Source organism: Eretmochelys imbricata, chromosome 1 (genome assembly GCF_965152235.1).
Source record: "Eretmochelys imbricata isolate rEreImb1 chromosome 1, rEreImb1.hap1, whole genome shotgun sequence".
In the NCBI taxonomy this organism is placed as follows: Eukaryota; Metazoa; Chordata; order Testudines; family Cheloniidae; genus Eretmochelys; species Eretmochelys imbricata.
Genome location: NC_135572.1, coordinates 282,536,163 through 282,560,625, shown reverse-complemented (window position 1 = coordinate 282,560,625; position 24,463 = coordinate 282,536,163).

Sequence of the window (24,463 nt, the reverse complement as noted above, 5' to 3'; positions counted from 1 at the left end):
TACTATTATATTTTTGCTTTTATTCTTTAAAATGAGCACAAATAAATGGACAGCCAAGAATTTTACAGTTTTTAGCTTGTGAGCTCTTTTGGGAGGGTGTCACATTTTCTTTTAGGTTTGGAAAAATGTCTAGCATGGTGTGGGTGCTACCAACAACAAATAATAATTAATGCTCATCAAAGAGAAGGGGATTAAAAATTGCATATGTATAACTGGTGGCCATGTGTTGGGGAAGGGATTGTCTCTGATTCTGTTTGTGCAGTGCCTAGAACAATAGGGCCCCTAGACACAATCATAATAAACGTACTACGTAATACTAGTATTTGTTTCTTCCATAGTCAAAAGTTCAAGTCTCAGCTGGAAGGTTACAGCGGGTGGGCAGATAGATGTTGGGGTGGGGGAGCAGTTTCAAAGGTAGGTTTCACCACCCCCAAACACCATCAAGAATTTCTTACAACAGCAGCAGGGATTTAGAAGCTCTCACTCCCTGCTCACCCTTCTGGTGCATCTTCCCCACCCTCTTCTCTCCCTACAGACCAATCTGAGGGTTCAAAAAGTAGTTTTTGGAAACTGAGTATTTTCTTTGTAACTGCAGCTGCTCCTAACAAGGCCCTTGACGCTGCAAGGACTGTGGAGGTCAAAGCTAGGCATAAACATAATATTTGTTTTTCAAGTGAACAATATATCTGGACAGCTAATTCCAAACTGGCTGCCAGATCAATTATACCCTAGAATTATGATAAAATCTGCAGAGAAAAAAAATGTAACTGGCATTGTAAACAACAGTAATTAAAAACAGTGGGCAACTGAGGATTCTTGGATGTTTCAAAAGAACTCCATGTCTGTTACAAAAACATAAATCAAGTCTTATCTTGTAAATGAGAGATTCCTGAAGGAAGATCACAACAGGCATTACTCTAATATGAATATGGATGACTATGCAAACAATATGAAGTTGGGAGGCTGTTCCTAAAGGTATGGCAGGATGGCTTTTTTTACCAGTTTGTTGAACATCCTCCATAGTCAGGAGCTATTTTCGGTCCAGTCCTAAGAAATGTGATAATTAAGGTTAAAACTGTGGAGAATTAGAATGCAACTAATAAAATCTATTCTAGAGTTCAAATAATTATGTTCTGCCAAAGTATTAACAAACAATTGACTTTTTTTTTTAACTTTACATTACATTTTTTACTTTACATTTAAGGCAATGTCAAATATCCCAGATTTTTGTTGACTCTGAAAATGCATTGTAGAGGAGTTAGAAATACATGAATAATGGGAGTCACTGTGACTGAAATTAATCTCAATTAAATCTGAAAAGGGCTACATATGCCAGTGTGGTTCCTGTGTATGCATCTGAAGGGCACAATGAACAAATGAACAAGGCTTATCATGTAATATAAACTATCTGGAAAGAAAGATATTGGTGTCTTTTGAAAAATAATCAGAATTAAGTTAAAACAATAAATGTGGAATTGCTACTAACAAGATTTCTTTTCAGATATTCACATAATTTCTAGTAATAATACAAATGTGTTTTTTTTTCAAAATATACACAGAGAGAAATTAAAATGAAATATATCGGGAACTAAAGAATGGATTGGGGTGAATACCAAAGATGTGGGTACATTACTGGCACATTTTTAGCAGAGCCAGAATTATGTTTCACCTTAAAACATGAGATGTAAATGCCAAGCACCCTTTAATAGTTATTTGCACTTCCATAATTACAGAGCAAGAAGAGGTACTAGAATTGCCCAATACAGGTATTTGGCAAGGTTCCACATCAAAGATTTGTGGTCATAGTAGGAAGTTACTATACTAAAGGGCAACATAGAAGTTCACTACTCTTACAATCACCAGTGCAGGTACTATGCTCTATTTTAGAGACTGATGCTTCAAAATAAATAAATAAATACATAAATAGAAAAACAAACTGCAAAGCTAGGAGATGGATTCCTACATCAACCTTCACACTGAAGACCTAAGAACATAAGAACAGCCATACTGGGTCAGACCAAAGGTATCCTGTGTTCCAGTATCCTGTGTTCCAACAGGGCCAATGCCAGGTGCCCCAGAGGGAATGAAGAGAACAGGTAATCATCAAGTGATCCATCCACTGTCGCCCATTCTCAGACTTTTCTAATGTCACTAAGCTTTTATTCTTCATAATCTTTTTTTACATCTAGAATAAGGGTTAAATCTTGAATTTAACTCATGACAGAGAAAATAATTAGGAGTCCATTGTGCGCTATGTAGAACTGAACTTGTCTTGGATGACACACATGGCCAAGTGAAGAAGCAAAATTGATGGATGTATCTGCCAGCACTCTTCCAACTGAATCAGAAAACCACATCTAAACACAAATATAACACAGAAATAGAGCAATAGTGCAGGAGAAAAAGAGACAATAAATATTTTCAGCAAATGAGGCATCTTCCAACCATACATTTCCATTCCACAGTTCATTAAGAGATTTTTCTCCCATCCATCTTTATGTTTTCTTTAGTACCAGAATACATTTTTTTCTGATATTCTTGCTTCTACCAACACAAAACTATGAAGTATGGAAAGAAAACTTTTTTCTCCTTCTTCTCTAAATTACCCTGGTGACAAAAATAGATCAACTTTGATTTTAAGAACAGATAATTCAGTTTATGTGAGAGGGATCATTTTTGTTACCAACAAGTAATCACCTTGGCCTTTGAGAGGATGATAGGTAAAGACTAAGAGTTTTTCGTGCCAAAGTGCAAATAACTTGTCCCTTCATCTTAAGAAGGCACATGTTTTCTAGTACAGCCAAATTTTAATAGGATGCATGTACAAAAATAATGCTATGGAGACTATTAAATGCAATAGTCCAGATCACAAGTAACTGTAAATTAGAGTCTCCACTGAAGTCAATATGGCTATGCAGATTTACATCATCTGAGGATTTCTCTAATATCATAGAATCATAGGGAAAGAAGGGACTGCAAGGATCATCCAGTATAATCCCCTGCCAAGATGCAGGATTTGTTGTGTCTAATCCATTGAAGAGAGATAATTATCCAACCTCCTTTTTAAAACCTCCAGCGAAGGAACTTCCACAACCTCCCCTTATGTTCTCTAACACAGTGGTTCTCTAGCCTTGTGGTGGGCTGTGAGCAGGTTTCAGGGGGTCCACCAAGCAGGGCCGACATTAGACTGGCTGGGGCCCAAGGCACAAAGCCAAAGCCTGAGGCCCACCACTTCCAGTGATGCCAGCCTAGATACTCCATTCTCTCACAAATGTCTTTGATACTTTTTTTATGTCTGTCCCCTTCTTACCTATAAATCCACATTTTCACTTATTTAAGTCTCTCCTTAAGCTTGACTTCTGCTGCAATATATATCTATATCTATATATATATATGAAATTGGCTGAGTAAGACATACATTTACTTTGAATATATTATTGCCCCTTCTTCTAAAATTAGTGACTCATTCTGAGACCAATGTCACCCCAGTGTCATCCCTATGAGTGGTAGCAGATTTATGGGGCCTTCTAGGTCAGCTTCCCAATGGAAATCAGTGGTGTGGAGTCCAGATATATTCTATATGTTGTATTGGTCCTGAATTGAAATGGTCAAACAATATGCAAGGAAATACTTTCTTCCAGGAATCTCAGACCAATACCAATGTCCATCTCCCACAGAGCAACTCTGCCTCAGTTATTAACTCTAACCAAACCCAAAGCAGAAGCAAACTCTCCTGTTGCTCACACAGCACCCTTTCTCCCAAATCTGCCTCTCCCAGCAACCTTGCAAAATCCCAAACTCACAACACAACACGTCTTCCTAAGAGTCAAAACTTGTTTGCACACTAAGAAAAACAATTTGAAAGACTACATATAACAAGGTCACCTAAGGACATCTGCCATAACAATATATTTTTAAAATCCATACACAAAATCTCTTGTTTATTTCATCATGACATACAATAGCCCTTACTGAATATGTGCATAGTCTTATTGATTTTATCGCATAATTTCTTTATAATTCCCTTCCTTACATTTTCTTACTTCACCTCCTGACATATCATTTCTAATTTAGGGCCACATTGTAAACCCCTGATGAGGAGCTACTCAACAACAATGTGAGTCATTTTGGTAATGGCCCTGTAACTTGAGAAAGGGGTTAATCTTTAACCGCTTAATCTTTAACATAATCTTAACAGATCTTGTTTTTGTTCTGTTTCAGAAGGTACCTAGTTCAAAATGTAGTTCAAATCCCTGCAAGAATCACCTAGAGGTTGAGTTCCTCACAAAAGATCACTTACCCTTTATTCCCTTTCCCTCTCATACCACTGTCTTTAACCACCCACCTAAAGAGGGAGTTCTTCCTCCCAACAGAATTGCTTTCACTCCTGATTAACTATATTTAGCCCAATATTCCTGAAACTATCTCCCCATACCATGTAGCCTGCAGCAGACATGCTTTGGAATCATTTGCTCCTTTCTACCACAACAGGAGAGGTTCTCTGAGTCAGTGTCACTTCTGCTGAGTTCAGTGGGATCAAAGCATTATGGGGTACATCAGTCGCAGGCTAGCCTGCAACAGGAATCACAATAGACTGGCTTAAAGTCAGAAACAAACAGGTAGATGATCCAAAAGAAGGGGGCAAAAATGTAGAGGGGAAAGTAGCAAGGAAGGAAGAGTGGAAAAGAAAGGCTAATGAGACCAGGAGAATGGGAAATACAACAATGAGAAGTGACAGCACAGAATGACAATGATGTAGCGAAGTCTGATCTGCCTACATGGAATGCACCACTTAAAAGACTCCATTTTTAGATGAATTGCAAACTCACTGAATGTGAAAGTCATCCCATCCCTAGTACATTCAGTATTCACTGTTAAGTAGTAATTGTGTCTCACTTTTGTGAATAAGGATCAAAATGATCAATCTCCCTAATCTCTTCCTTAAAACTCTCAACAAAACTTTGTTTTAACTATGCAAACTGAAGCAGATTTTACTGAATCATGCTCAGAGCATTCAAAGGGAAAAACAAGCTAGCACATAAATGAGACAAAGGAGAAATCTGTTAGCTAAAGCTCTATATATTTGGCATGAGTTTTTCAAGTACTGTGAAATATTTCAAATACGAGAAAATATGTCAAAGTTTAACAAGTCAAATGCTTCTCTCTTTTCCAGTTATATGGAAGTAAATAAAATGTATTGCATGTCAGGGTTAAAATACTCCTTTGTACATATGAAATTTAATCTGTACCAGATAGTTTTTAAATGAATTCTATGTAATTTCAAAAATTTAACTGAACAACAAACTCAGAATGTAAATATAAAACAGGCTGGGGTGGAGTGGGGATAGGAAAGCATGTGACAATTTGGGAAATTAGTGTGTACAATTTATCAACTCTGGTTGGTATATAAAATTATGAAGTTATTGTGAAAATTGCTATATTACAAATGCCCCCCTGGAGGTGTATCCAGCATGGGCAGCAGAGTTGTCTTATGTCTCTGCTAGACCAGGGACAGTGATGAGTGGTTAGAACTCGGTGACCATCTACTAAAGTGGAAACAGATTAGAACAAACACAGAACAAAGTAGCCAAGGTATAGGTGGGAGGATATACAAACAGACTCACATAGCCACATAGTGTGACTTGGGGTGAGACAAATGGGAATTTCAGGCAGGAGGATGGAAGGGATCAGACCAGACAATGTCAGAGGAAGCAAGTTGACCTAGGGAGAGAAAGCTCCATGTTTCACAACATTAGAATCATAGAATCATAGAATCATAGAATATCAGGGTTGGAAGGGACCCCAGAAGGTCATCTAGTCCAACCCCCTGCTCAAAGCCGGACCAATCCCCAATTAAATCATCCCAGCCAGGGCTTTCTCAAGCCTGACCTTAAAAACTTCTAAGGAAGGAGATTCTACCACCTCCCTAGGTAATGCATTCCAGTGTTTCACCACCCTCCTAGTGAAAAAGTTTTTCCTAATATCCAACCTAAACCTCCCCCACTGCAACTTGAGACCATTACTACTTGTCCTGTCCTCTTCTGCCACTGAAAATAGTCTAGAACCATCCTCTCTGGAACCACCTCTCAGGCAGTTGAAAGCAGCTATCAAATCCCCCCTCATTCTTCTCTTCTTCAGACTAAACAATCCCAGTTCCCTCAGCCTCTCCTCATAAGTCATGTGTTCCAGACCCCTAATCATTTTTGTTGCTGGACTCTCTCCAATTTATCCACATCCTTCTTGTAGTGTGGGGCCCAAAACTGGACACAGTACTCCAGATGAGGCCTCACCAATGTCGAATAGAGGGGGACGATCACGTCCCTCGATCTGCTCGCTATGCCCCTGCTTATACATCCCAAAATGCCATTGGCCTTCTTGGCAACAAGGGCACACTGCTGACTCATATCCAGCTTCTCGTCCACTGTCACCCCTAGGTCCTTTTCCGCAGAACTGCCGCCTAGCTATTTGGTCCCTACTCTGTAGCGGTGCATTGGGTTCTTCCGTCCTAAGTGAAGGACCCTGCACTTATCCTTATTGAACCTCATCAGATTTCTTTTGGCCCAATCCTCCAATTTTGTCTAGGTCCCTCTGTATCCTATCCCTGCCCTCCAGCGTATCTACCACTCCTCCTAGTTTAGTATCATCCGCAAATTTGCTGAGAGTGCAATCCACACCATCCTCCAGATCATTTATGAAGATATTGAACAAAACCGGCCCCAGGACCGACCCCTGGGGCACTCCACTTGACACCGGCTGCCAACTAGACATGGAGCCATTGATCACTACCCGTTGAGCCCGACAATCTAGCCAACTTTCTACCCACCTTATAGGCCATTCATCCAGCCCATACTTCTTTAACTTGCTGACAAGAATACTGTGGGAGACTGTGTCAAACGCTTTGCTAAAGTCAAGAAACAATACATCCACTGCTTTCCCTTCATCCACAGAACCAATAATCTCATCATAGAAGGCGATTAGATTAGTCAGGCATGACCTTCCCTTGGTGAATCCATGCTGACTGTTCCTGATCACTTTCCTCTCATGTAAGTGCTTCAGGACTGATTCTTTGAGGACCTGCTCCATGATTTTTCCGGGGACTGAGGTGAGGCTGACTGGCCTGTAGTTCCCAGAATCCTCCTTTTTCCCTTTTTTAAAGATGGGCACTACATTAGCCTTTTTCCAGTCATCTGGGACTTCCCCCGTTCGCCACGAGTTTTCAAAGATAATGGCCAATGGCTCTGCAATCACAGCTGCCAATTCCTTTAGCACTCTCGGATGCAACGCATTCGACCCCATGGACTTGTGCACATCCAGCTTTTCTAAATAGTCCCGAACCACCTCTTTCTCCACAGAGGGCTGGCCATCTACTCCCCATGTTGTGATGCCCAGTGCCGCAGTCTGGGAGCTGTCCTTGTTAGTGAAGACAGAGGCAAAAAAAGCATTGAGCACATTAGCTTTTTCCACATCCTCTGTCACTAGGTTGCCACCCTCATTCAGTAAGGGGCCCACACTTTCCTTGGCTTTCTTCTTGTTGCCAACATACCTGAAGAAACCCTTCTTGTTACTCTTGACATCTCTCGCTAGCTGCAGCTCCAGGTGTGATTAGTGCACCATTAGTGGTGCACAGAAGCAGGACAACTCTAGACAGGCTCAGAGGACTGTGACCCCAGCCCAAAGTATGCTTTAGAGTGGTAAGGAAGTGGAGGCAAGGAAATGCTTGTACGGTTTATTATTTTTGTTTGAATATGTCTGTTTTTTGTGTGATTAAGTAAAAAGCAACGTGTTAGAAGTCTATGAAAAGTGTCTGTGTTACATGTTTCAGAGTGGTTGGTCCCTTGAAGAGATAAACCAAAAGGCTCACACCTTTGTGTAGAGTTCTGGGACAGGATCTGTTTAACATATTGGGGATTCTGAGGAGCCAGTACTGGTTCTGGGGGATGGGCAGGGAATCACGTGATCACTGCTCTCATGAAGGAGTACTAGATAGAGGAGCTGCACCCTGAGAATGTGGGTAGGGCCCCCAGACAGGGTCAGTGATCGGCACTCTGTTCAGACTCTGGGGGCTTAACACACCCAGGGATTTAACAGCTAAGTCCCCTGATAGCAATATGGTGAGTTACCAGTACGGGGAGCCCAACCAGATCTGCGAAAAGGCACTCAATAGAAGAAAATTATAACTTATGTTAGCCAATATTATAGCGGTGTGGGAGCTCCTGTATATGTTTAGGTTGTGTCATTACATCTGTTTAAAGGTTGACCTTTCTAAGTCCTCTAATATTGACATGCTCAATCAGATTTCTTTGAACTCTGTGGTGTCTCAGGAGTGTGCTAGACAGGAATAGTAAACCAAATTTTGAGTCTCTTGGCAGTGGTGTTCTGGAGATATAAACACCACACCAAAAAATGGCTATTTTTTTTTAAAAAAAAAGCTTCTAGGTTGGTTTTATTTGTGCAGAGCTACAGATCACCCTACTGCTGTGATGAGAGTCAAAATGATCTCCATTGTTGAGTTTTACCAAAGTTAGCGTCTGGCATTGACCAAATCTTTGGGAGACCCAAACTGAGAATGGTATTTAAGAAAATGCAAATGTTTACACAATGCATGTGCCAATACAGAAAAATGGCTGGAGTGGTTCCATTGTCACCACTTTTTATGCTTTAAAATTTGATTCTTGTAAGTGCTCTTAAATCTGGTTAATTGGATCGGTTTGAAATTTGGTGTGACTCACTGGGATGCAAGGTAGCTTTAGTGCTCCAAATTTAGGGTTATTTGACCAAGGGGGTCCTCAATTACAGATCTCCCACAAAAGAGTTTCCTTCTGCTGCTGTGCACTATTAAACTGAGAGTTACTAGTGACAAGATGAATCACAGCCCTCTTGTTAGCTATGAACTCACTCCCCCATTAACATAATCCCCCCGCCTAAGGCAGAAGGATCTTTGAAGTGAATGGCTGAAGAGTGCTACAAATTGTGAGTCATGGGTGGCAATTTTAGTTTGGGGGGAATGCAATCAAAATATTTTGGGGGGGGGATAGACATGAGAATACTTCCTGGAAGGGGAGAATTATTAGGGGTCTGAGGAATATGGGCTGAGGGGTATGGGGCTGCAGTAAAGGGCGAGGGATCAATGGCGTTGGGAGATAGGGGAGGGGAAATGTTGGGGATGCAAGGGAGGGAGTCTTTAAGCCAAACCACTAATACTTGTCTTTAAACAATAAGAGCTATCTACAAAATCCCGCCTCACTCTCTGGTTTGAAACAGACAAAAGAATGCATCTTTCTGTGACACCACTTCATACAAATTCACTGTATAAAGCCAAGGAGCATTCAGCACCTAATTCTGTCCTAAATTCCATTTTACATTTTGAGATGTGCAATTCACTGTAAATGATGCAGACCTTGAAAAAAGTGATAGAAAGACCAGCAACAGCAGAAGTGGTTCAAGCAAACTTTGTATGTGTCCACCATTTGTAGTGAATCTGCGTGTTCATGGATAGGTACCATTTCTTTAAGGAAACATTCTTCAATAATTTGATTTTGTTGAAATATTCACCTAGAGAGGAAACAGTCTTTAGAATAACCCTTTGTGCCTGTGCAGAAGTTTATATTTGTGCTTCAGACCATCAACTGCATGCAAATCTCAAGCTACCATGACTCAGTTCAGGGAAAGTACCTGTTTAGAGAAAAAGCAACTAAATCCAGCTTTTCATTTGCCTCCCCTTGCACTCACAAGAAGTGATCTATAAGAGTGACTGCTAAGGGATAGGTTGGCAGCACAGAACAGTGCTTACCAGCTCAGTTGAACCCCAGAAATTGGAGTTTACTGTTCATGATGTGGTTATAATCAACTTTCATTTGCTGGTTGTAAACACTGCCTAGAAACCTACAAGAATGCATGTTGATGAAGAAACTTTCCTGACTATGGTCAAAATTTTCAGAAGCAACTAGTGATTCTGATTCCCTCTGTTTTTGGGTAACTAATTTGAGAAATCTTAACAGGGCTTGACTATTTGAGGATGGATACTCAGAAATTTCTGAAAATCAGGTCCTTTTAAAACATCTCAGGTTGGACAGCCAAAAATTGAGACATCCAATATCAATATTTATGTTTGAAAATCTTGGCCTGTGACTTTTTGTTTGGGATTTTTGGGGACATATTACCACCTAACTACTACTCAGAAAAAAAAATAAAACAGACATATAAATGTTGGAAAAGTGTTTCTTGAAATTATCACAATGAAGACAGAATCCTCATCACATCCCTCATAACCATATTTCAATATGTTCATGTAAATCTCCATGGCTTTCGCTCAGTACTTTTTGCTTGCAGTGTGGATCATGGCTACATACCCTTAACATTGAAAATTAAAACATTATGCTCTGGCACTATAGATCACTTCCATCCATTATTCACAATTTGTATGTAATCAGATAATTAACTGAAAATTGAGCAATTTGTATAAACTACATTACAAGTTCAAGAAAAGTTTCCTTCTACTAAAGCTTGAATGACATATGTACCAAGAACTATGGTAGTGAGGTCCCTGTGTTTTTTATCTTGTCAATTTAACTTTTCTTTTATTAGAGATATTTAAAACACAGAAGGTATTTTAAACTTTAAAATTATATTTATATAATGGAGCCATTGAATACTCTGAAAATAGGCCATTTTTGTTAAAAAGCAAGCAAACAAAAAGAAAGCAACTTGCATAATTTTGTCCCCAATGTCACACTTAAACAGGTTGATATTTTAAAATAGTATGTCAAACATTGAGAGGTTTACTATTGTTCTGTTCTCTAACCAAATGGACAGATTTTAAATGTAAGAGGAAGAGAGAGGGAGACTGAGACTATAAAGGCAGCCAGGTTTTCTCTGGATCCTTCAGTGTGAACACAGAGAAGTTGTGGTAAATCATGCATTTCCACCCTTCTTAAATGTGCACAGTGATGAAGCTAAATAAATAACTGCACTTTTCCGCTGGAGCTCATGGTTTGTAAAGCAGTCACTGCTGACACTTTGGTTGATAGCACCGGGGAAATGACTGTACACAACACAACAAGAATGCAGATTGAATCGCTCTGACTATGGGTGTCTTGGGAGCTTGCTAAACATTTTATTCAGGAACCATATCCTGTCACTTCTCTCAGCAACCAGAAAAGGTGCTTTATCATATAGATCATATACTACACATCTTTTAGACTGCTAATCTCAGTTGTATTGAGTGAAGACAACTCTGATTGAATTGTCAGCTGTACCTATTCTTGTTAATAGTAATGTCATCCATAAACTCCACTGGCACTTTTCAAAGTTTGCTGCTGGAAAAGACATGGAGTAATTCCAGAATTATTTCACTTAGTGTGCAGGAAATCATAGTGAAGTCAAAAAAAACATACAACATCAATTTGTGTTTATTTGGAGAGTCTATATATTTGTATTTAGAGGTTGGTCCTACAGCTCAAAGATGAATGAGGAGGAAGATAGATATGTGGTGTCTTATTTTAGAAGATTTAAGAAAATAGTGACCAACAGAGGATTTCATGGGCAAATTAATTTCCTGAAATATTCTTATACTATGTCATGATCACTTACAATGCAAGTTTCTTGGAAGACTTAGAACGGAATGAAAAGCACCAATGTTTCCCATTGTTCTCTCATATGCAAGCCATTTATTGTTTTGGTTTACAACTACTTCCTCACACCCAGCAGAATTGGATGAATGCTTAGGGAAAATATCAACATTTCATGAAAATTCAGCTCTGCTTTGCCATGTTTAACACTTAATTCTCACTGCTAACAGTTCATGGCCCATATTCTATAGCCACTCTAAGTGTTGAATTTTTATCAATAACTGCAGAATTGGACCCTAATTTTTCAAATGTTTCCTAATGGTGTGGCTAGGAAACAGCCTACCTGCCACATCTCACCAGTTCCAAAAGACCCTTTCATTAATAAAAAGTGGGGAGGTACTTAAAGTTATTATAGAAGAAGGAGAAACCAGAGCTAGCTAACCGGAGAAAGCACATCAGCATGCTCCAAGACAAGAGAAAAACAGATATGGATTCTACTGGTCTTCTCACACTCACAAGTATTATTTTGACTTTGCTGCTGAATCAGAAGCCTATGAGGCTGCAATGAATTTAAAGAAAGTAATGCTGAAGGGGAAGACACAGGGTGATCCTGAGGTCAATCTGTAATTCCATGTTGCCTGGTGCCATCTTGTGATGCACAATCTTCCTTACCCCTCCACCCACCCTCAGAAATCTGAACACTACGTGATTTAGATGAGACATGGAACTTCAGTCTGGCAAAAAACTGAAATTATTTCCATAATACATACTGCTCTTGAGAAGTTCCTTTTTATGTGGCATTTAGCACTGCAATAAAGTTTAAAACACTTTATACCAGTTTACTCCAATGGCTTACTGCAAATTATACCAGTTTACTCCAATGGCTAGCCTTAAGATTAGTGCCACGGCTGTCGCCAGATATATCTAAGCATCTCGATCAAACAGATGAACAAAAATAAACAGAAAAGACATGCACTGTCCATCATATAAAGAAGGCCACAAAGACCGGGACTGTGGCAAGCTGTCATTGGGCGTGCTTTCCAAAAGTGTATTGCTATTGCAGCAGAATCTAGAATTGATCAAATAAAATTTCTAAAGTTCTGACTATATGGGATTTGCCAGATGATTGCAAGATCATACCATAAACTTTCATATAATCCAAAAGAATGATCGGGGAAAACTAATTTAGTTTACCAACTGATTGAAGGTCTAGTTCAGGTAGAGGAAAAGCAGAATGTTCTCTCTCAATACAGGTGTATTCTAATCAATATCTATCTAATCTATCTATCTATATCAGTTACTGTGCTAGTCATCTTACCTATTATACAGTAAAAGAAAAGTATTTTAAAAGATGATACACAAGAGAGAGGCCTAAGAAAAAGAGAGCAAACAAGGGATAATCATTTAGTTTCATCCAAGTCCCGCCACTTATGTCTGGAGGTGAGAATGTATTGTGTTTTAAAGACGGAAGAAGCAGAGAGAGGATAGGGATGTGCAAATGATTCACACAGAACCCAGAAACCTCTTTAAATCACGTTAGTTTGGGCTTTGTAGAAATTAGCATGCCTGACTAATTCCTGCAAATGGACCCTGCAACATATGCATAACTTGAGTGAACTTCTTTTATTCATCCACTTGACAGTGCAGGCAGACAAATTATACATTTGGGGGGATCTTGTTATAGTTAGATAACATTTGTATGTTTTTTAAAGTGGATAACTGGATAGTGATAAAGAGCTTTGAAAAAGGTATGGTCACCATGAAGGTTGGAAAACACTTAAATTGAAATTGTAAGCTTTACAGCAGGTTTGAGTTTGCATTAAGGAGCTCAGATCCATTCTTTTGTTATCCCCAATCTAATTCTGAAATCAATGAAGAAATTTAGATTTGAAATGTTGAGCTATAAGGAAACATTAATAAATGTGAAGGTTAGATCTAAAAAATGTTAGGTCTACTTGGCTTTTTTGAACTATAGAGACAAAAAGGCTTGTACATTGTCGACGTGCTTATTTGTGATTCTAAAGTCCTGTTTGAAAAGTCTTTGGAAACTGCCAGGCTAAATTATTGTGTTATATTTGTTTATCAGCAGTAAAAAACTGCAGCATTGCAGATCATTTTTTCCTTGATCTACCAGTTCCTCCTTGTGATGGGTATTGGAACTAATTGAAAAAAATTGTATAAAAGAAATTTAATAAAAAAGATTCATGTTATGAATGAAGATAATAAAGGTTTTGAAATTATGGTGACTTTGTGAGTGATATTTTTCTTTTGACTGGTAGAGAAATCAGCAGCAAAATCACAATGCACTTCTCAAATGCCCTACCTTCTACCCCTCAGAAGTCTCATGTTCATGTAACCCACACTTAAAATGGTATGGCTTTCAAGCCCTCTCAAGGGGCTAGACCACAAAAAGAAGTCTAAGAGTCTACCACTGGCTTTGAGTGAACAGAACTGGGTCAACATGATGTAGGGTAATGCATTCCTTCCCAGACCTGCAGTTCTGGACTCAGTTCTGGATTTCTGCCATTCTGGACTCAGACAACTGTAGGGCAATCAAAAAGAAATTCAAGAGAAAAATAAATCTCATTCTCTGCAGGATCCTTGTAATCCCAACCATAACACATTAATTCCACTGTCACTCCCCTCAAAGCCCCTACATCATGACTACCCTTTCTTTTCTAACAGAAAAGGCTGACATGGTCCATAATGGAACTTATCAACATAATTTCCTGAAATAAATGGAAGGATCACTGGGAAATGTCACAGTGAGCTCTCTTTTAAGCCCCCCCCCCATGTCTAGTCCATGCTGCCTCTACAGGGCTCCGTGCCCCAAAATTATATTAAAAAGATTATTTGGGCATCCCAGTACACTTGATCCCCCCATTGGAGATACCATTAGACCATAAGACTGGCCACAGCATATTTTAAGATTTTATTTCACAAAAGATTGTGCTATTACATCACTTCCCATAATAGTGACCCAATCTTAGCCAAGTTCCAATAAATAAAGAAGTATAGAACTGTAGTGAGGCCGAGTGGCCTCCCTCCAAGTGGGAGGGTGAGGGACCATTACACTCCCCTTGGAGGGCGAAGCCTAGATCACCCCACCCCTCTCACCAGAAGTACCAGGGCATGTCCGGAAGTATAAAAGGCTGGCCCTGCAGCACAGTTGGAGGGCAGCCTGCAGAGGAAAAGGATGCTCTGCCGGTTTAGCCGCATCCCCGAGAGGAACCCTTGCCAGGTGGTGCCAGATTCACCAACGAGGACTGGCCCGGAGTGCCGCCACCATGCGCCCCGAGGAGCCGGAAGAGGCCTGGAGACTAGAGGTACCGAACCCCAGGGTGGCAAGAAGTGGCCCAGGGGCAACCGGCTGCAGACCCAGGTGTGGTTCAGTCGGTGTGTTGCGGCTGGATCCCCGCCAATGGATGGGCATCCAATCCTGCCCCTGCCCACGCCCTGGGATGGGATGCAGTGGAGTAGGGTGGGACCGTGGCCTTCTGCCACCCCACCCCAGGGCTGCTGACCCCCTACCCTATGCAAGGAGGCTCTAGCTCTGAAGCGGAGCTTCCCTTACCAGTCACCCTTAGAGACTGTTTGCTGGCTGCCTGAGCTCCGCCCAGGCCAAAGCCAGCCCTGAGAGACTCTGTTTAAGGGCTGACAGCTTGAGCCACCGAAACCCAGGCTAAAGCCTGATAGAGATTATTGATTGCCCAGCCCTATTGTGGGCTCTTGGCTGTCCTGAAGACTCCAGTCCTGCCCAGACATCACCAGCCTGAGTGGCCTCCCTCTGAATGGGAGAGCGAGGGACCATTACACAAACCTGTATATATATTTTTTTTTTACTATTATGACAGAACCAGAGAAATGTAGGGCTGGAAGAGTCCAGCCCTTTGTGCTGGGCAGGAGTAGGTATACCCAGACCATCCCTGACAGGTGCTTGTCTAAGGTGTTCTTATAGACCTCCAATGACAAGGACTCTACAACTTCCTTGGAAACCTATTACAAGTCTTAACTACCCTAATAGTAAGACAGTTTTTCCTAATATCTAACCTAAATTTTCCTTGCTGCAGATCAAGCCCCTTACATCTTGTCGTACCTTCAGTAGACATGGAGAACAATTGCTCACCACCCTCTTTATAAAAAGATCTTAACATATTTGAAGACTGTTGTGAGGTTCCCCCAACTTCAATCTTCTTTTCTTCAGACTAAACATGTCCAGTTTTTTTAACCTTTCCTCATAAGTCAAGTTTTCAGAACCTTTTATAATTTTTGTTGCTGTCCTCTGCACTGTCTTCAGTTTGTCCACATCTTTCTTAATGTTTGCCTCCCAGAATTGGACACAGTCATCCACCTGAGGCCTCACCAGTGCAAGAAGGACAATTACTTCCTGAGTCTTACGTATGACACTCCTGTTAGATGATCTCAGAATGATATTATCCTACATTATCCTTAAGGAACATTTTTTCCTTTACTTTAAAAACCATAATGCAATTACTCAATCTGGTCAAAACAGGACAAGGAATGTTGTTAAATAATAATTCTCTTACATGTATTTTTTCTGAATAATAGGTATGTCTTTTGAGCAAACTCTCTGATACCCCAATTATGGGACATCAGACACTGATTTAAAGTAATATTAAAAAAATTAAATTAATATTAAAAAGTAAGTTCCTTTTATTATGAAGTTCAAGAAACTTTGGCCAAAATTTGCAACCCTGAATACCCAAAGTTAGAGGTGACCTTTATTTCAAAAATGCTTTGCACCTCAGCTCCCATTGACTTCAGTGACCACCTCCTTTAAATACCAAACCACTTGCATTTGGGTGCTTGAATATGGGTGCAAGAAGCTAACTTTATATGCCTAAATTTAAACATTTGAGCCCTTATTTCTAAGTTTCCACAGTATATAGTAAGGTTTTAGAAATACAAATTTCACAACGGAAATAGAAGCCAACATGACTGAGATCCTGCTCACCACTTTCAATGTATAACATCAAAGGTACTTATCAGCTGATTGACAAATTGCTAGCATCTGAAGTCCTCCCTTTGGGCACCAATTAATATTTATAGAGGATGATCTTCCATCCTGAGATCTTAAAGATTACTTTTGTTTTTTATTACTCTGGAAGAAATGAATTTTGTGCAAAAAGGGGACCCAAAAGGTATACTCCACACTTATGAAATGTAATGTGATCTCAGAAGTATGCTTTAATCAGATAGCTCTGCTGAAGTCATGGCTAAAAAAATCAAAGGTCACATTTCTCATTTTTACCTAGATGATGATTAACAAGCCATCACACAATGACTAGCAGGAAGGAAGAAATAATATTTAATGGGGGAAACAGTATGCAAAATTAAAGACAGAATCACAGAATATAGAGATGGAAAATTCTAGCAGGAAATCTAATCTATTTTCCTGCCATTGAAGGATTGTTCCCTATTCAGTCTTTACTAGTGTTCTCTCTAATCTAGTTTCAAAGGTGCCAAGCAACAGGATTTCCACCATTGTAAGGCTATTCTGAAAGAAGGCCAGGAGACGCTTGATATGGATTTAATCAGGCCACAAATTATTATTAGATGTCTGGAACTACCTGGCAGATAAAAGCATACAGTGCAAACAATTCCAGATTCATTCAATAACTAATGGGAGCTTCTGCCAGCCCCCCTAATTTTCCATCTAGGTCACCTAGCCAACCCATGGCTGGGACCTTACCATCCATCCCCCAACCCTCGTAAGAGGGTTATGGTAGGCTATAAGAAAGAGGGATTGGCTCCTTGCTGTATCAATCATAGGAGTGCCAAATTGCACCCTGCCCCATTCCATTCCTTTGACCAACATCTCCTTTTTAAGACCTTCACCAAGCCATTTATCCTGTCACTGGATGCCTTCCCTATGGAGTATCTGCACAGGACCTTTGCCCCACACTTACAAAATGAGCAGTGACATATAGCCTAACCCTTTTTTCTCCTCACTGTAACAAGCTATCTGAAACCTGCTGTGGGAAATGGTGAAAAAAACACCACTCCACCAAAGCCAATATGGTGGTGAGGAAAAAATTCCTCCCCAGCCCCCCTAAAAAGGAAAGACTATCACAAATGCCTGTAGCAGGTCCTAATCAAACCTGGCATTTGCCACCTGGGGTGGAGGGAGAAGGGAGGGTGCTACTTTGCCTGCTGCGTGGAGAAAGGGCTTCCAACTCCTGGGTGTGCCCCTTTTAACCCTTCTGCACTTACATTCCCAGGTGAGGAGTCAGCATCACCATGCTGACCCCTACCTCCCCTTTTACAGCAGCTTCTGATCTCCATCTCCCTCCTCAACCCATAAAGCACTGCTACCCTTTCTCTGGCAAGCCCAGACAATGCCCCCCAAGCTAAGGTGCAGTCATTTCCCTTGGGAGATGTTGCATAATTCAACTGTACTCAGTAAAAGAATTTGTTTTCTAGACATTCAGCCTACCTTTCCATTTGTCGAAATGGATGTCATCACCTGAAAGCTAGTTGTAAAAAGTACCTCTTTTTATTATACTAAAAATCCCCTCTCTTTTTGGTATAGTCCACAAAACTCTTTCCTAATTTGGTGCTTAGTCAACATATAGGAAATAAACCATAAAATACAGAGATGAAAAACTTTCAGTGGGTTTGGACACAAATCAGATGTCAAGAATTATAACATTCATAAACCAGTCGGAGAACACTTTAATCTCTCTGGTCACGCAATCACAGACATGAAGGTCGCTATCTTAAAACAAAAAAACTTCAAATCCATACTCCAGCGAGAAACTGCTGAATTGGAATTCATTTGCAAATTGGATACTATTAATTTAGGCTTAAATAGAGACTGGGAGTGGCTAAGTCATTATGCAAGGTAGCCTATTTCCTCTTGTTTTTTCCTACCCCCACCCCCCCCAGATGTTCTGGTTTAACTTGGATTTAAACTTGGAGAGTGGTCAGTTTGGATGAGCTATTACCAGCAGGAGAGTGAGTCTGTGTGTGTATGGGGGTGGGTTTTTGGAGGGGGGTGAGGGAGTGAGAGAACCTGGATTTGTGCAGGAAATGGCCTAACTTCATTATCATGCACATTGTGTAAAGAGTTGTCACTTTGGATGGGCTATCACCAGCAGGAGAGTGAATTTGTGTGGGGGGGTGGAGGGTGAGAAAACCTGGATTTGTGCTGGAAATGGCCTAACCTGACGATTACTTTAGATAAGCTATTACCAGCAGGACAGTGGGGTGGGAGGAGGTATTGTTTCATATTCTCTGTGTATATATAAAGTCTGCTGCAGTTTCCACGGTATGCATCTGATGAAGTGAGCTGTAGCTCACGAAAGCTCATGCTCAAATAAATTGGTTAGTCTCTAAGGTGCCACAAGTCCTCCTTTTCTTTTTGCGAATACAGACTAACACGGCTGTTACTCTGAAATCAGTGGGTTCAGTTCCTGACATCCAAAAACTTCATATGTGGTTTTGGAAGAGTCACCTAGTCTACCAGTTTCCCTCAATTCTCTACCAGTAAAATAGAAATAGGACTACCCTACTCAAGGGGATTCCATGAAGACAAAATCCATTAATAATTGGAAGACATTCATAGTATGGCAATGAAGCTATGTAAAGACTTAGAAATCTTCCCTGTAATTTAGGAATCTCTTTAATTATGTATGTTTGGCTATATTTTAAAATGTGTTCCATGAGTACAGTACTGATGGGTCAAATACTCTAGATCTCTGTTGCCAGTACTCATTTTCATTAGAACAGATTTTTCCTTTTTCATCAGAGTTACTAGTGATTGCATATCTACTTTAGAATTTCTTGCCACAACTAAACTCCCCCTAGGAAAGAGTGATGTATGTGTATGAGTGAATGATAAGAGTCAGACTAATATCTAAACTAAAACTGAAAATGGTGACAGAATTAAATAGACTATTTTTGATGAGTTTTTTTTTTCCTGTTTGAGAATCAGGCCACGGCTAACTCTCCATCTGATGTTAATGCATGGCAGTAAGAGCACAAGGGGCCAATTCTAATTTCAGATATATAAAAGCCCATATCACTTTGTATATTATGAAAAATCTTATTAAATATAGTACCATAAGTGGATATTTCAAAGTACATGTTGATGAATTACCATGAATCTGAAATTAGAAACCAGTCTAATCCATTGTGTTGTACTCTTTGAAAATGTCTGTGAAGTTGAAACTCAATCCCCCATGCTGGGAAAGCTACCCCATTAGCACACATATCAATAGAATAGAACTTTGTGCAAGATACCATCCAAATACCAAAATTTAAATGATGTAATACATTATCTCTGTATAAAGCCATTTCAAGAGACTACAATAGCTCTTTTTCCAAACACAGTCTAAGGTCGACATTGACATAGGTTTAAAATAGTGATGCCTTTCAAATCTCGCTGTACATTCACTGTGATGAACAGATAATGTTCAATGTGCATGCTCACTTGAAATGCCTTATGATCAACAGAAAGATAGAGGAAAATATTTGAATTATAACGACATAATTTCCCCCTTTTTCATTTTTCAGGTATTTTTCTAAATCTCCTTGGGAATAGTTTTCTTCTGTGAAAATTAAGATGTGCAGGAGTTCTTCCTTCACACAATGGATGCCAATGAAAGTTTCAATGCATTTTTTCCAAGTTACATATTCTGATCTTTGAACTGGTTGGGTTTTGTCTCAAGGGTGCAGATGCATAACATTCCTTCTATTTTTCTTATTAGTTGACCCTTCCTTTGAGGCTCAGGAAATTCAGCAGAAGCCATTTTGACTCCTTTTGCACTAGAAAGTGTGAAGTCTCTAAGCAAGGCAGAAAAATAAACTAGTCTTATTTTTATACAGTTCATGAAATTCAAAATGCTTACAACAGTAAGGAAACTATTTTTAAGTTAAACTTATATTTATTTCTAATATATATTTTCTAAGGGAAACATAACCACACAAGAAAGACAGGACTACTCTTTGGTTCTCTAATGGAATCAGAGGCATTGCTTTCAAATGCTCTATCCTTCAGCGGAGATTAATGGCAGAATTCCTGTTCACTTCAGTGGGAGGAGGATTTGGCCTAAATGAAGAGGGTGAAAAACAGCAGCAGTATTTTCAGAGTTCTTCAGTGGTTCTATATAAACTCCACTGAAGGAAATCAAAGGCTTGCATATTTAGAGGTGATGGTTGGGGTGAGAATCTGCTATATTAAGCAAAACATTACATACATGTATTAGAAAACATTAATATGATAGCTAAATAAGAAATAAACAAATATGACTCAGACTCTGCAACTGACAGAACGTGAGCAGACTGCTGCACCTGCATGGAGCTCCATCAGGGCACAGCTGTTCACTCATGCACAGAGTATCAATTGAGGATCAGTCTATACTAGCAAACGAGTGACCAAATCATATCTCTAGGTCGTGTCTTTGAATGATAGTGATTGTGAGCATATAGACCAAAAATATATTTATAACCCGTTTATTAAATATAGGAATGTCAGTGAAGTGATAATCTGTTGGCCCTTTAAAAATAAAAATATAAGATGCTTTAAATATAAACACACTTAGCACCAGTTTAGCTGGACCGAGAAGGAGGCTTGAGGGCTTTATAGGAAATCATAACATGGAAATAAGTTCCACTGTCTGTATTGCTGTTTGAAACCAGTCCATAGGAAGACTCAAAAATCAACTGTAAACGACCCATGAGTTAATGCCAGTTTTTCTCCTCTACTAAAAATCACAAACTGTAAATTGAAACTGTAAATAAGTGGCAGTAGTCTCTCTCCTTAATATCACAGTTTGTCACTAGTTTTCCATTATTGATGGCTAAAGTTAGTCAAGTGTTAAATGTTGTTAAATCATCTTTCTTGATTAGTAGAAATCATAATTAGAAGTGACTGGATAAAGTAGACAATAATTGGATATTTTAGACTAAATATAGTAGTTTATCAAAGCACTATAGTGTAGTCACAGAGCATATATAAAATCCAACTGGACTAATTTGGTACCACCATTTTTCAGTACATGAAACCAAAATACATATAGCTAGATTGTTATTTGGAATGTATGCCCTTGCAGGTGAATAAGAACTCCCCTTAATCTCTGCTTACAGGCAGACTGGACAGAACCATGTTTCTCTCTCCCTCAGAGCAGATGGCTGCAAAGTAGAAAGGAAGGACAGAACAGAAGGGGAATGGGTGAAGGTTTGACTCCAACTTTGCAAATGCACTAGCCAAAAAGATTGATGTTGCAATTTGCTGCTGTAGGCTGTATCTTACTATTCCACCTACACCCCTAAGAAAACAATGCCTGCCCCTCCTCCTTGGGTAGTGCAGCTGCCGCAAAATCCATTACTCAAGGCTCTACTTAAAGAGATAATCTAGCCATTAATGCACAGAAAATTCTGGATTGCAGCAGTGGTGGCCTGTCCCCTTAAGAATTCCTGACCTTAGGGGTCATTCCACGCCTGTCCTGTGGTGCAGCCCTTTTAAGGTTTGATACCCAAGACTCTAGGAAAGTTACAAAGGAAGAGATGGGGATAGAGGAAGTGGCCCCTGGGGAATAATCCATGTGTGGGAAAACCTATTCCTTTAATAGTCTGGGACAAGGAGCCTTGTACAGACAGAGAGGCAAGTCCCCCCTCTCTCCCAGGCAACCAGCTCAGGGAAGGAGGGCTGCATATACAGGGCTGATTTAAAAGATAGGCAAACTAGCACATGCTTAGGACCCAAGTTCATGGGAGGGACAGGAAAAAAGGCAAAATGTTAGGGTGGCTGTTTTTTGTTGTTGTTTGTTTTTAAACAGATATGGATTTGCATGCAAACTTAAAGATCTTCACTCACCTGAGTGGCATTGGGACCTGGTGCACAGGGTTGCAACACCATGCAAATTTGACCAGGTTGCCCTCCGTCATGGTGAGCAGTGCCCTGAGCAGCAGCAGGATGAGCAGCCAGACCTGGTGGATCCAAAGCATGGCCAGCCCAGCCACAGGGAGTGTACTGTATGGCTGTTTGTTGTTACTCATATTAGAAGGTTAGGTAGGGGCCCAGAAGTGAATATTTGCCTAGGGCCCAGACATGGGTTCATCCAGCCTTCTGTACCTGTTTGGCCTCTTTCCTTAGAACAGAGACACACCAGCCGTGGAATGTTGCTGCCTGCTGAGCTCTCCCAATCCAGGGAGATAAAGGACTAATGTGAAAAGGGGCCAGCTGAAGGAAAAGCTGGTTGGAAGCCATAGGTGGTTTGAGGTAATGAGCACAGCCACACAAGGTGAGCTGTGGGCCTCCTCTGCCAAGGGAGAAACCTGAAATCTCCTCAGCCCAGAGAAGGAGGGCTGGGAAGACTCCTGAATCTGACAGGGGAATCTATGGACGAGGAAGTCCAGGACTGAAATCCCCACAGCCCCGGGGACAAGGGCTGTTAAAACTATTGAACCTAATGGAGAGCTCTTTTGGGGGGAAACTGTATAAACTAAATACATCAGACTCCAGTAGAAGAGGAATATTGTTTAAAGAGCCTGGTGGTGAGTGATTTATATTTGAACCATAGTAGGGGGAACTGGGAAAAATGTGCCTGCGGGGTCTCACAGTACCACAAGCAGGTACTCTGGTGCAGTACCTTGCTACATGGATATATTCACATATTTTACTGTAAATAGGTAACGTTCCCTCCCAGATCACAGCAGAACACACACAAACACACACACACACACACAAACATGAACTGTATGTAGTCTGGACTTACCTTTTTCCTAGATTTGATTCATATTGATGGAATAATAGACTAGCAATGGGTGAAAGTAGAAGTTTATCTTAAGCTCCTGGCTCTGGAAAGCAATGCTAGAAATCTTGAGATAACACATTCCTTCGTGAGATTTCTAGTACTCCCTGACCATGAAGGAAATATCATAAGAACAGATTAGTTTATGGTGGGTTTTTTTCCCCCAGTTCCACTTCCTACTCCAGCTAGAAACAAGAAAATGCATGCAAAAATTAAATATTTTGTATTATATATATTTAGTTAACCACACTTTTTTTCATTTAACCTATGACACACAGGTAGGTTGAGGTTAAGTTTTGAGTGAATGTTTAAGTCTGTTCTTATATCTCTATATCTAGTTACATATATAGCCTTTTCCACCATAGCATCTGAGTGGCTTTCATACATGGTTGATTGCTCATCCTTCAAAAAGGGCGCCTTTCAATTAGGGGTTGGGAGCAAGTGGAGGATTTGATATCTGGAAGAGCAGCTATTCAGCAGTAGCCAGATGCGTTAGTAGCTGAGGCCAAAATTTTTAAAGGTGTTTAGGTGCTGCTGCACTCAGTATCACAAAACCCAGCTGATTTAGGGGCTAAAACTCATTTTTGAAAGGGATTTAATTCCATTAACAGTTGATGAAATTTAGACTCCTAAGTGCTGAGTGCAGCAATGCCTAAATAACTTTAAAAAACATTGTGTGCATAAGCGCAACTGAGTGGGGCGTGTTTCTAGGCAGATTAGCAACTGCCTTTGGCCTTCTCCCTAAACTTGCAGAATTGGCCATAGGGAGCATTATGAAGATTGCATTCCTATTACAGATTATACCAGGATGGCTGCTTTCCTATAACCAGCCCTTTCTGCTACCTTCCATCTGCCTGAAGCATAGAATCATACTTCCAAATCACATTCCAAGTTCAGGCTCAATTTCTTTCATTCATGCAAACAGCCAGTTCAGAGGTGTTCACATTCCCACCCAAATTGTTGGCTCACCTCTACTTTGATATCAGAATAAGGGAAAACTTCACATTTGGTAGAAAATACCAGTTTCAAATTAGCTGAAGAGAGAGCAGAGTTGATTTTATGGTAAATCATCTGCAACCTTCTGTCTGTTTCACAGAAAAATAATCAATGATTCTTTTC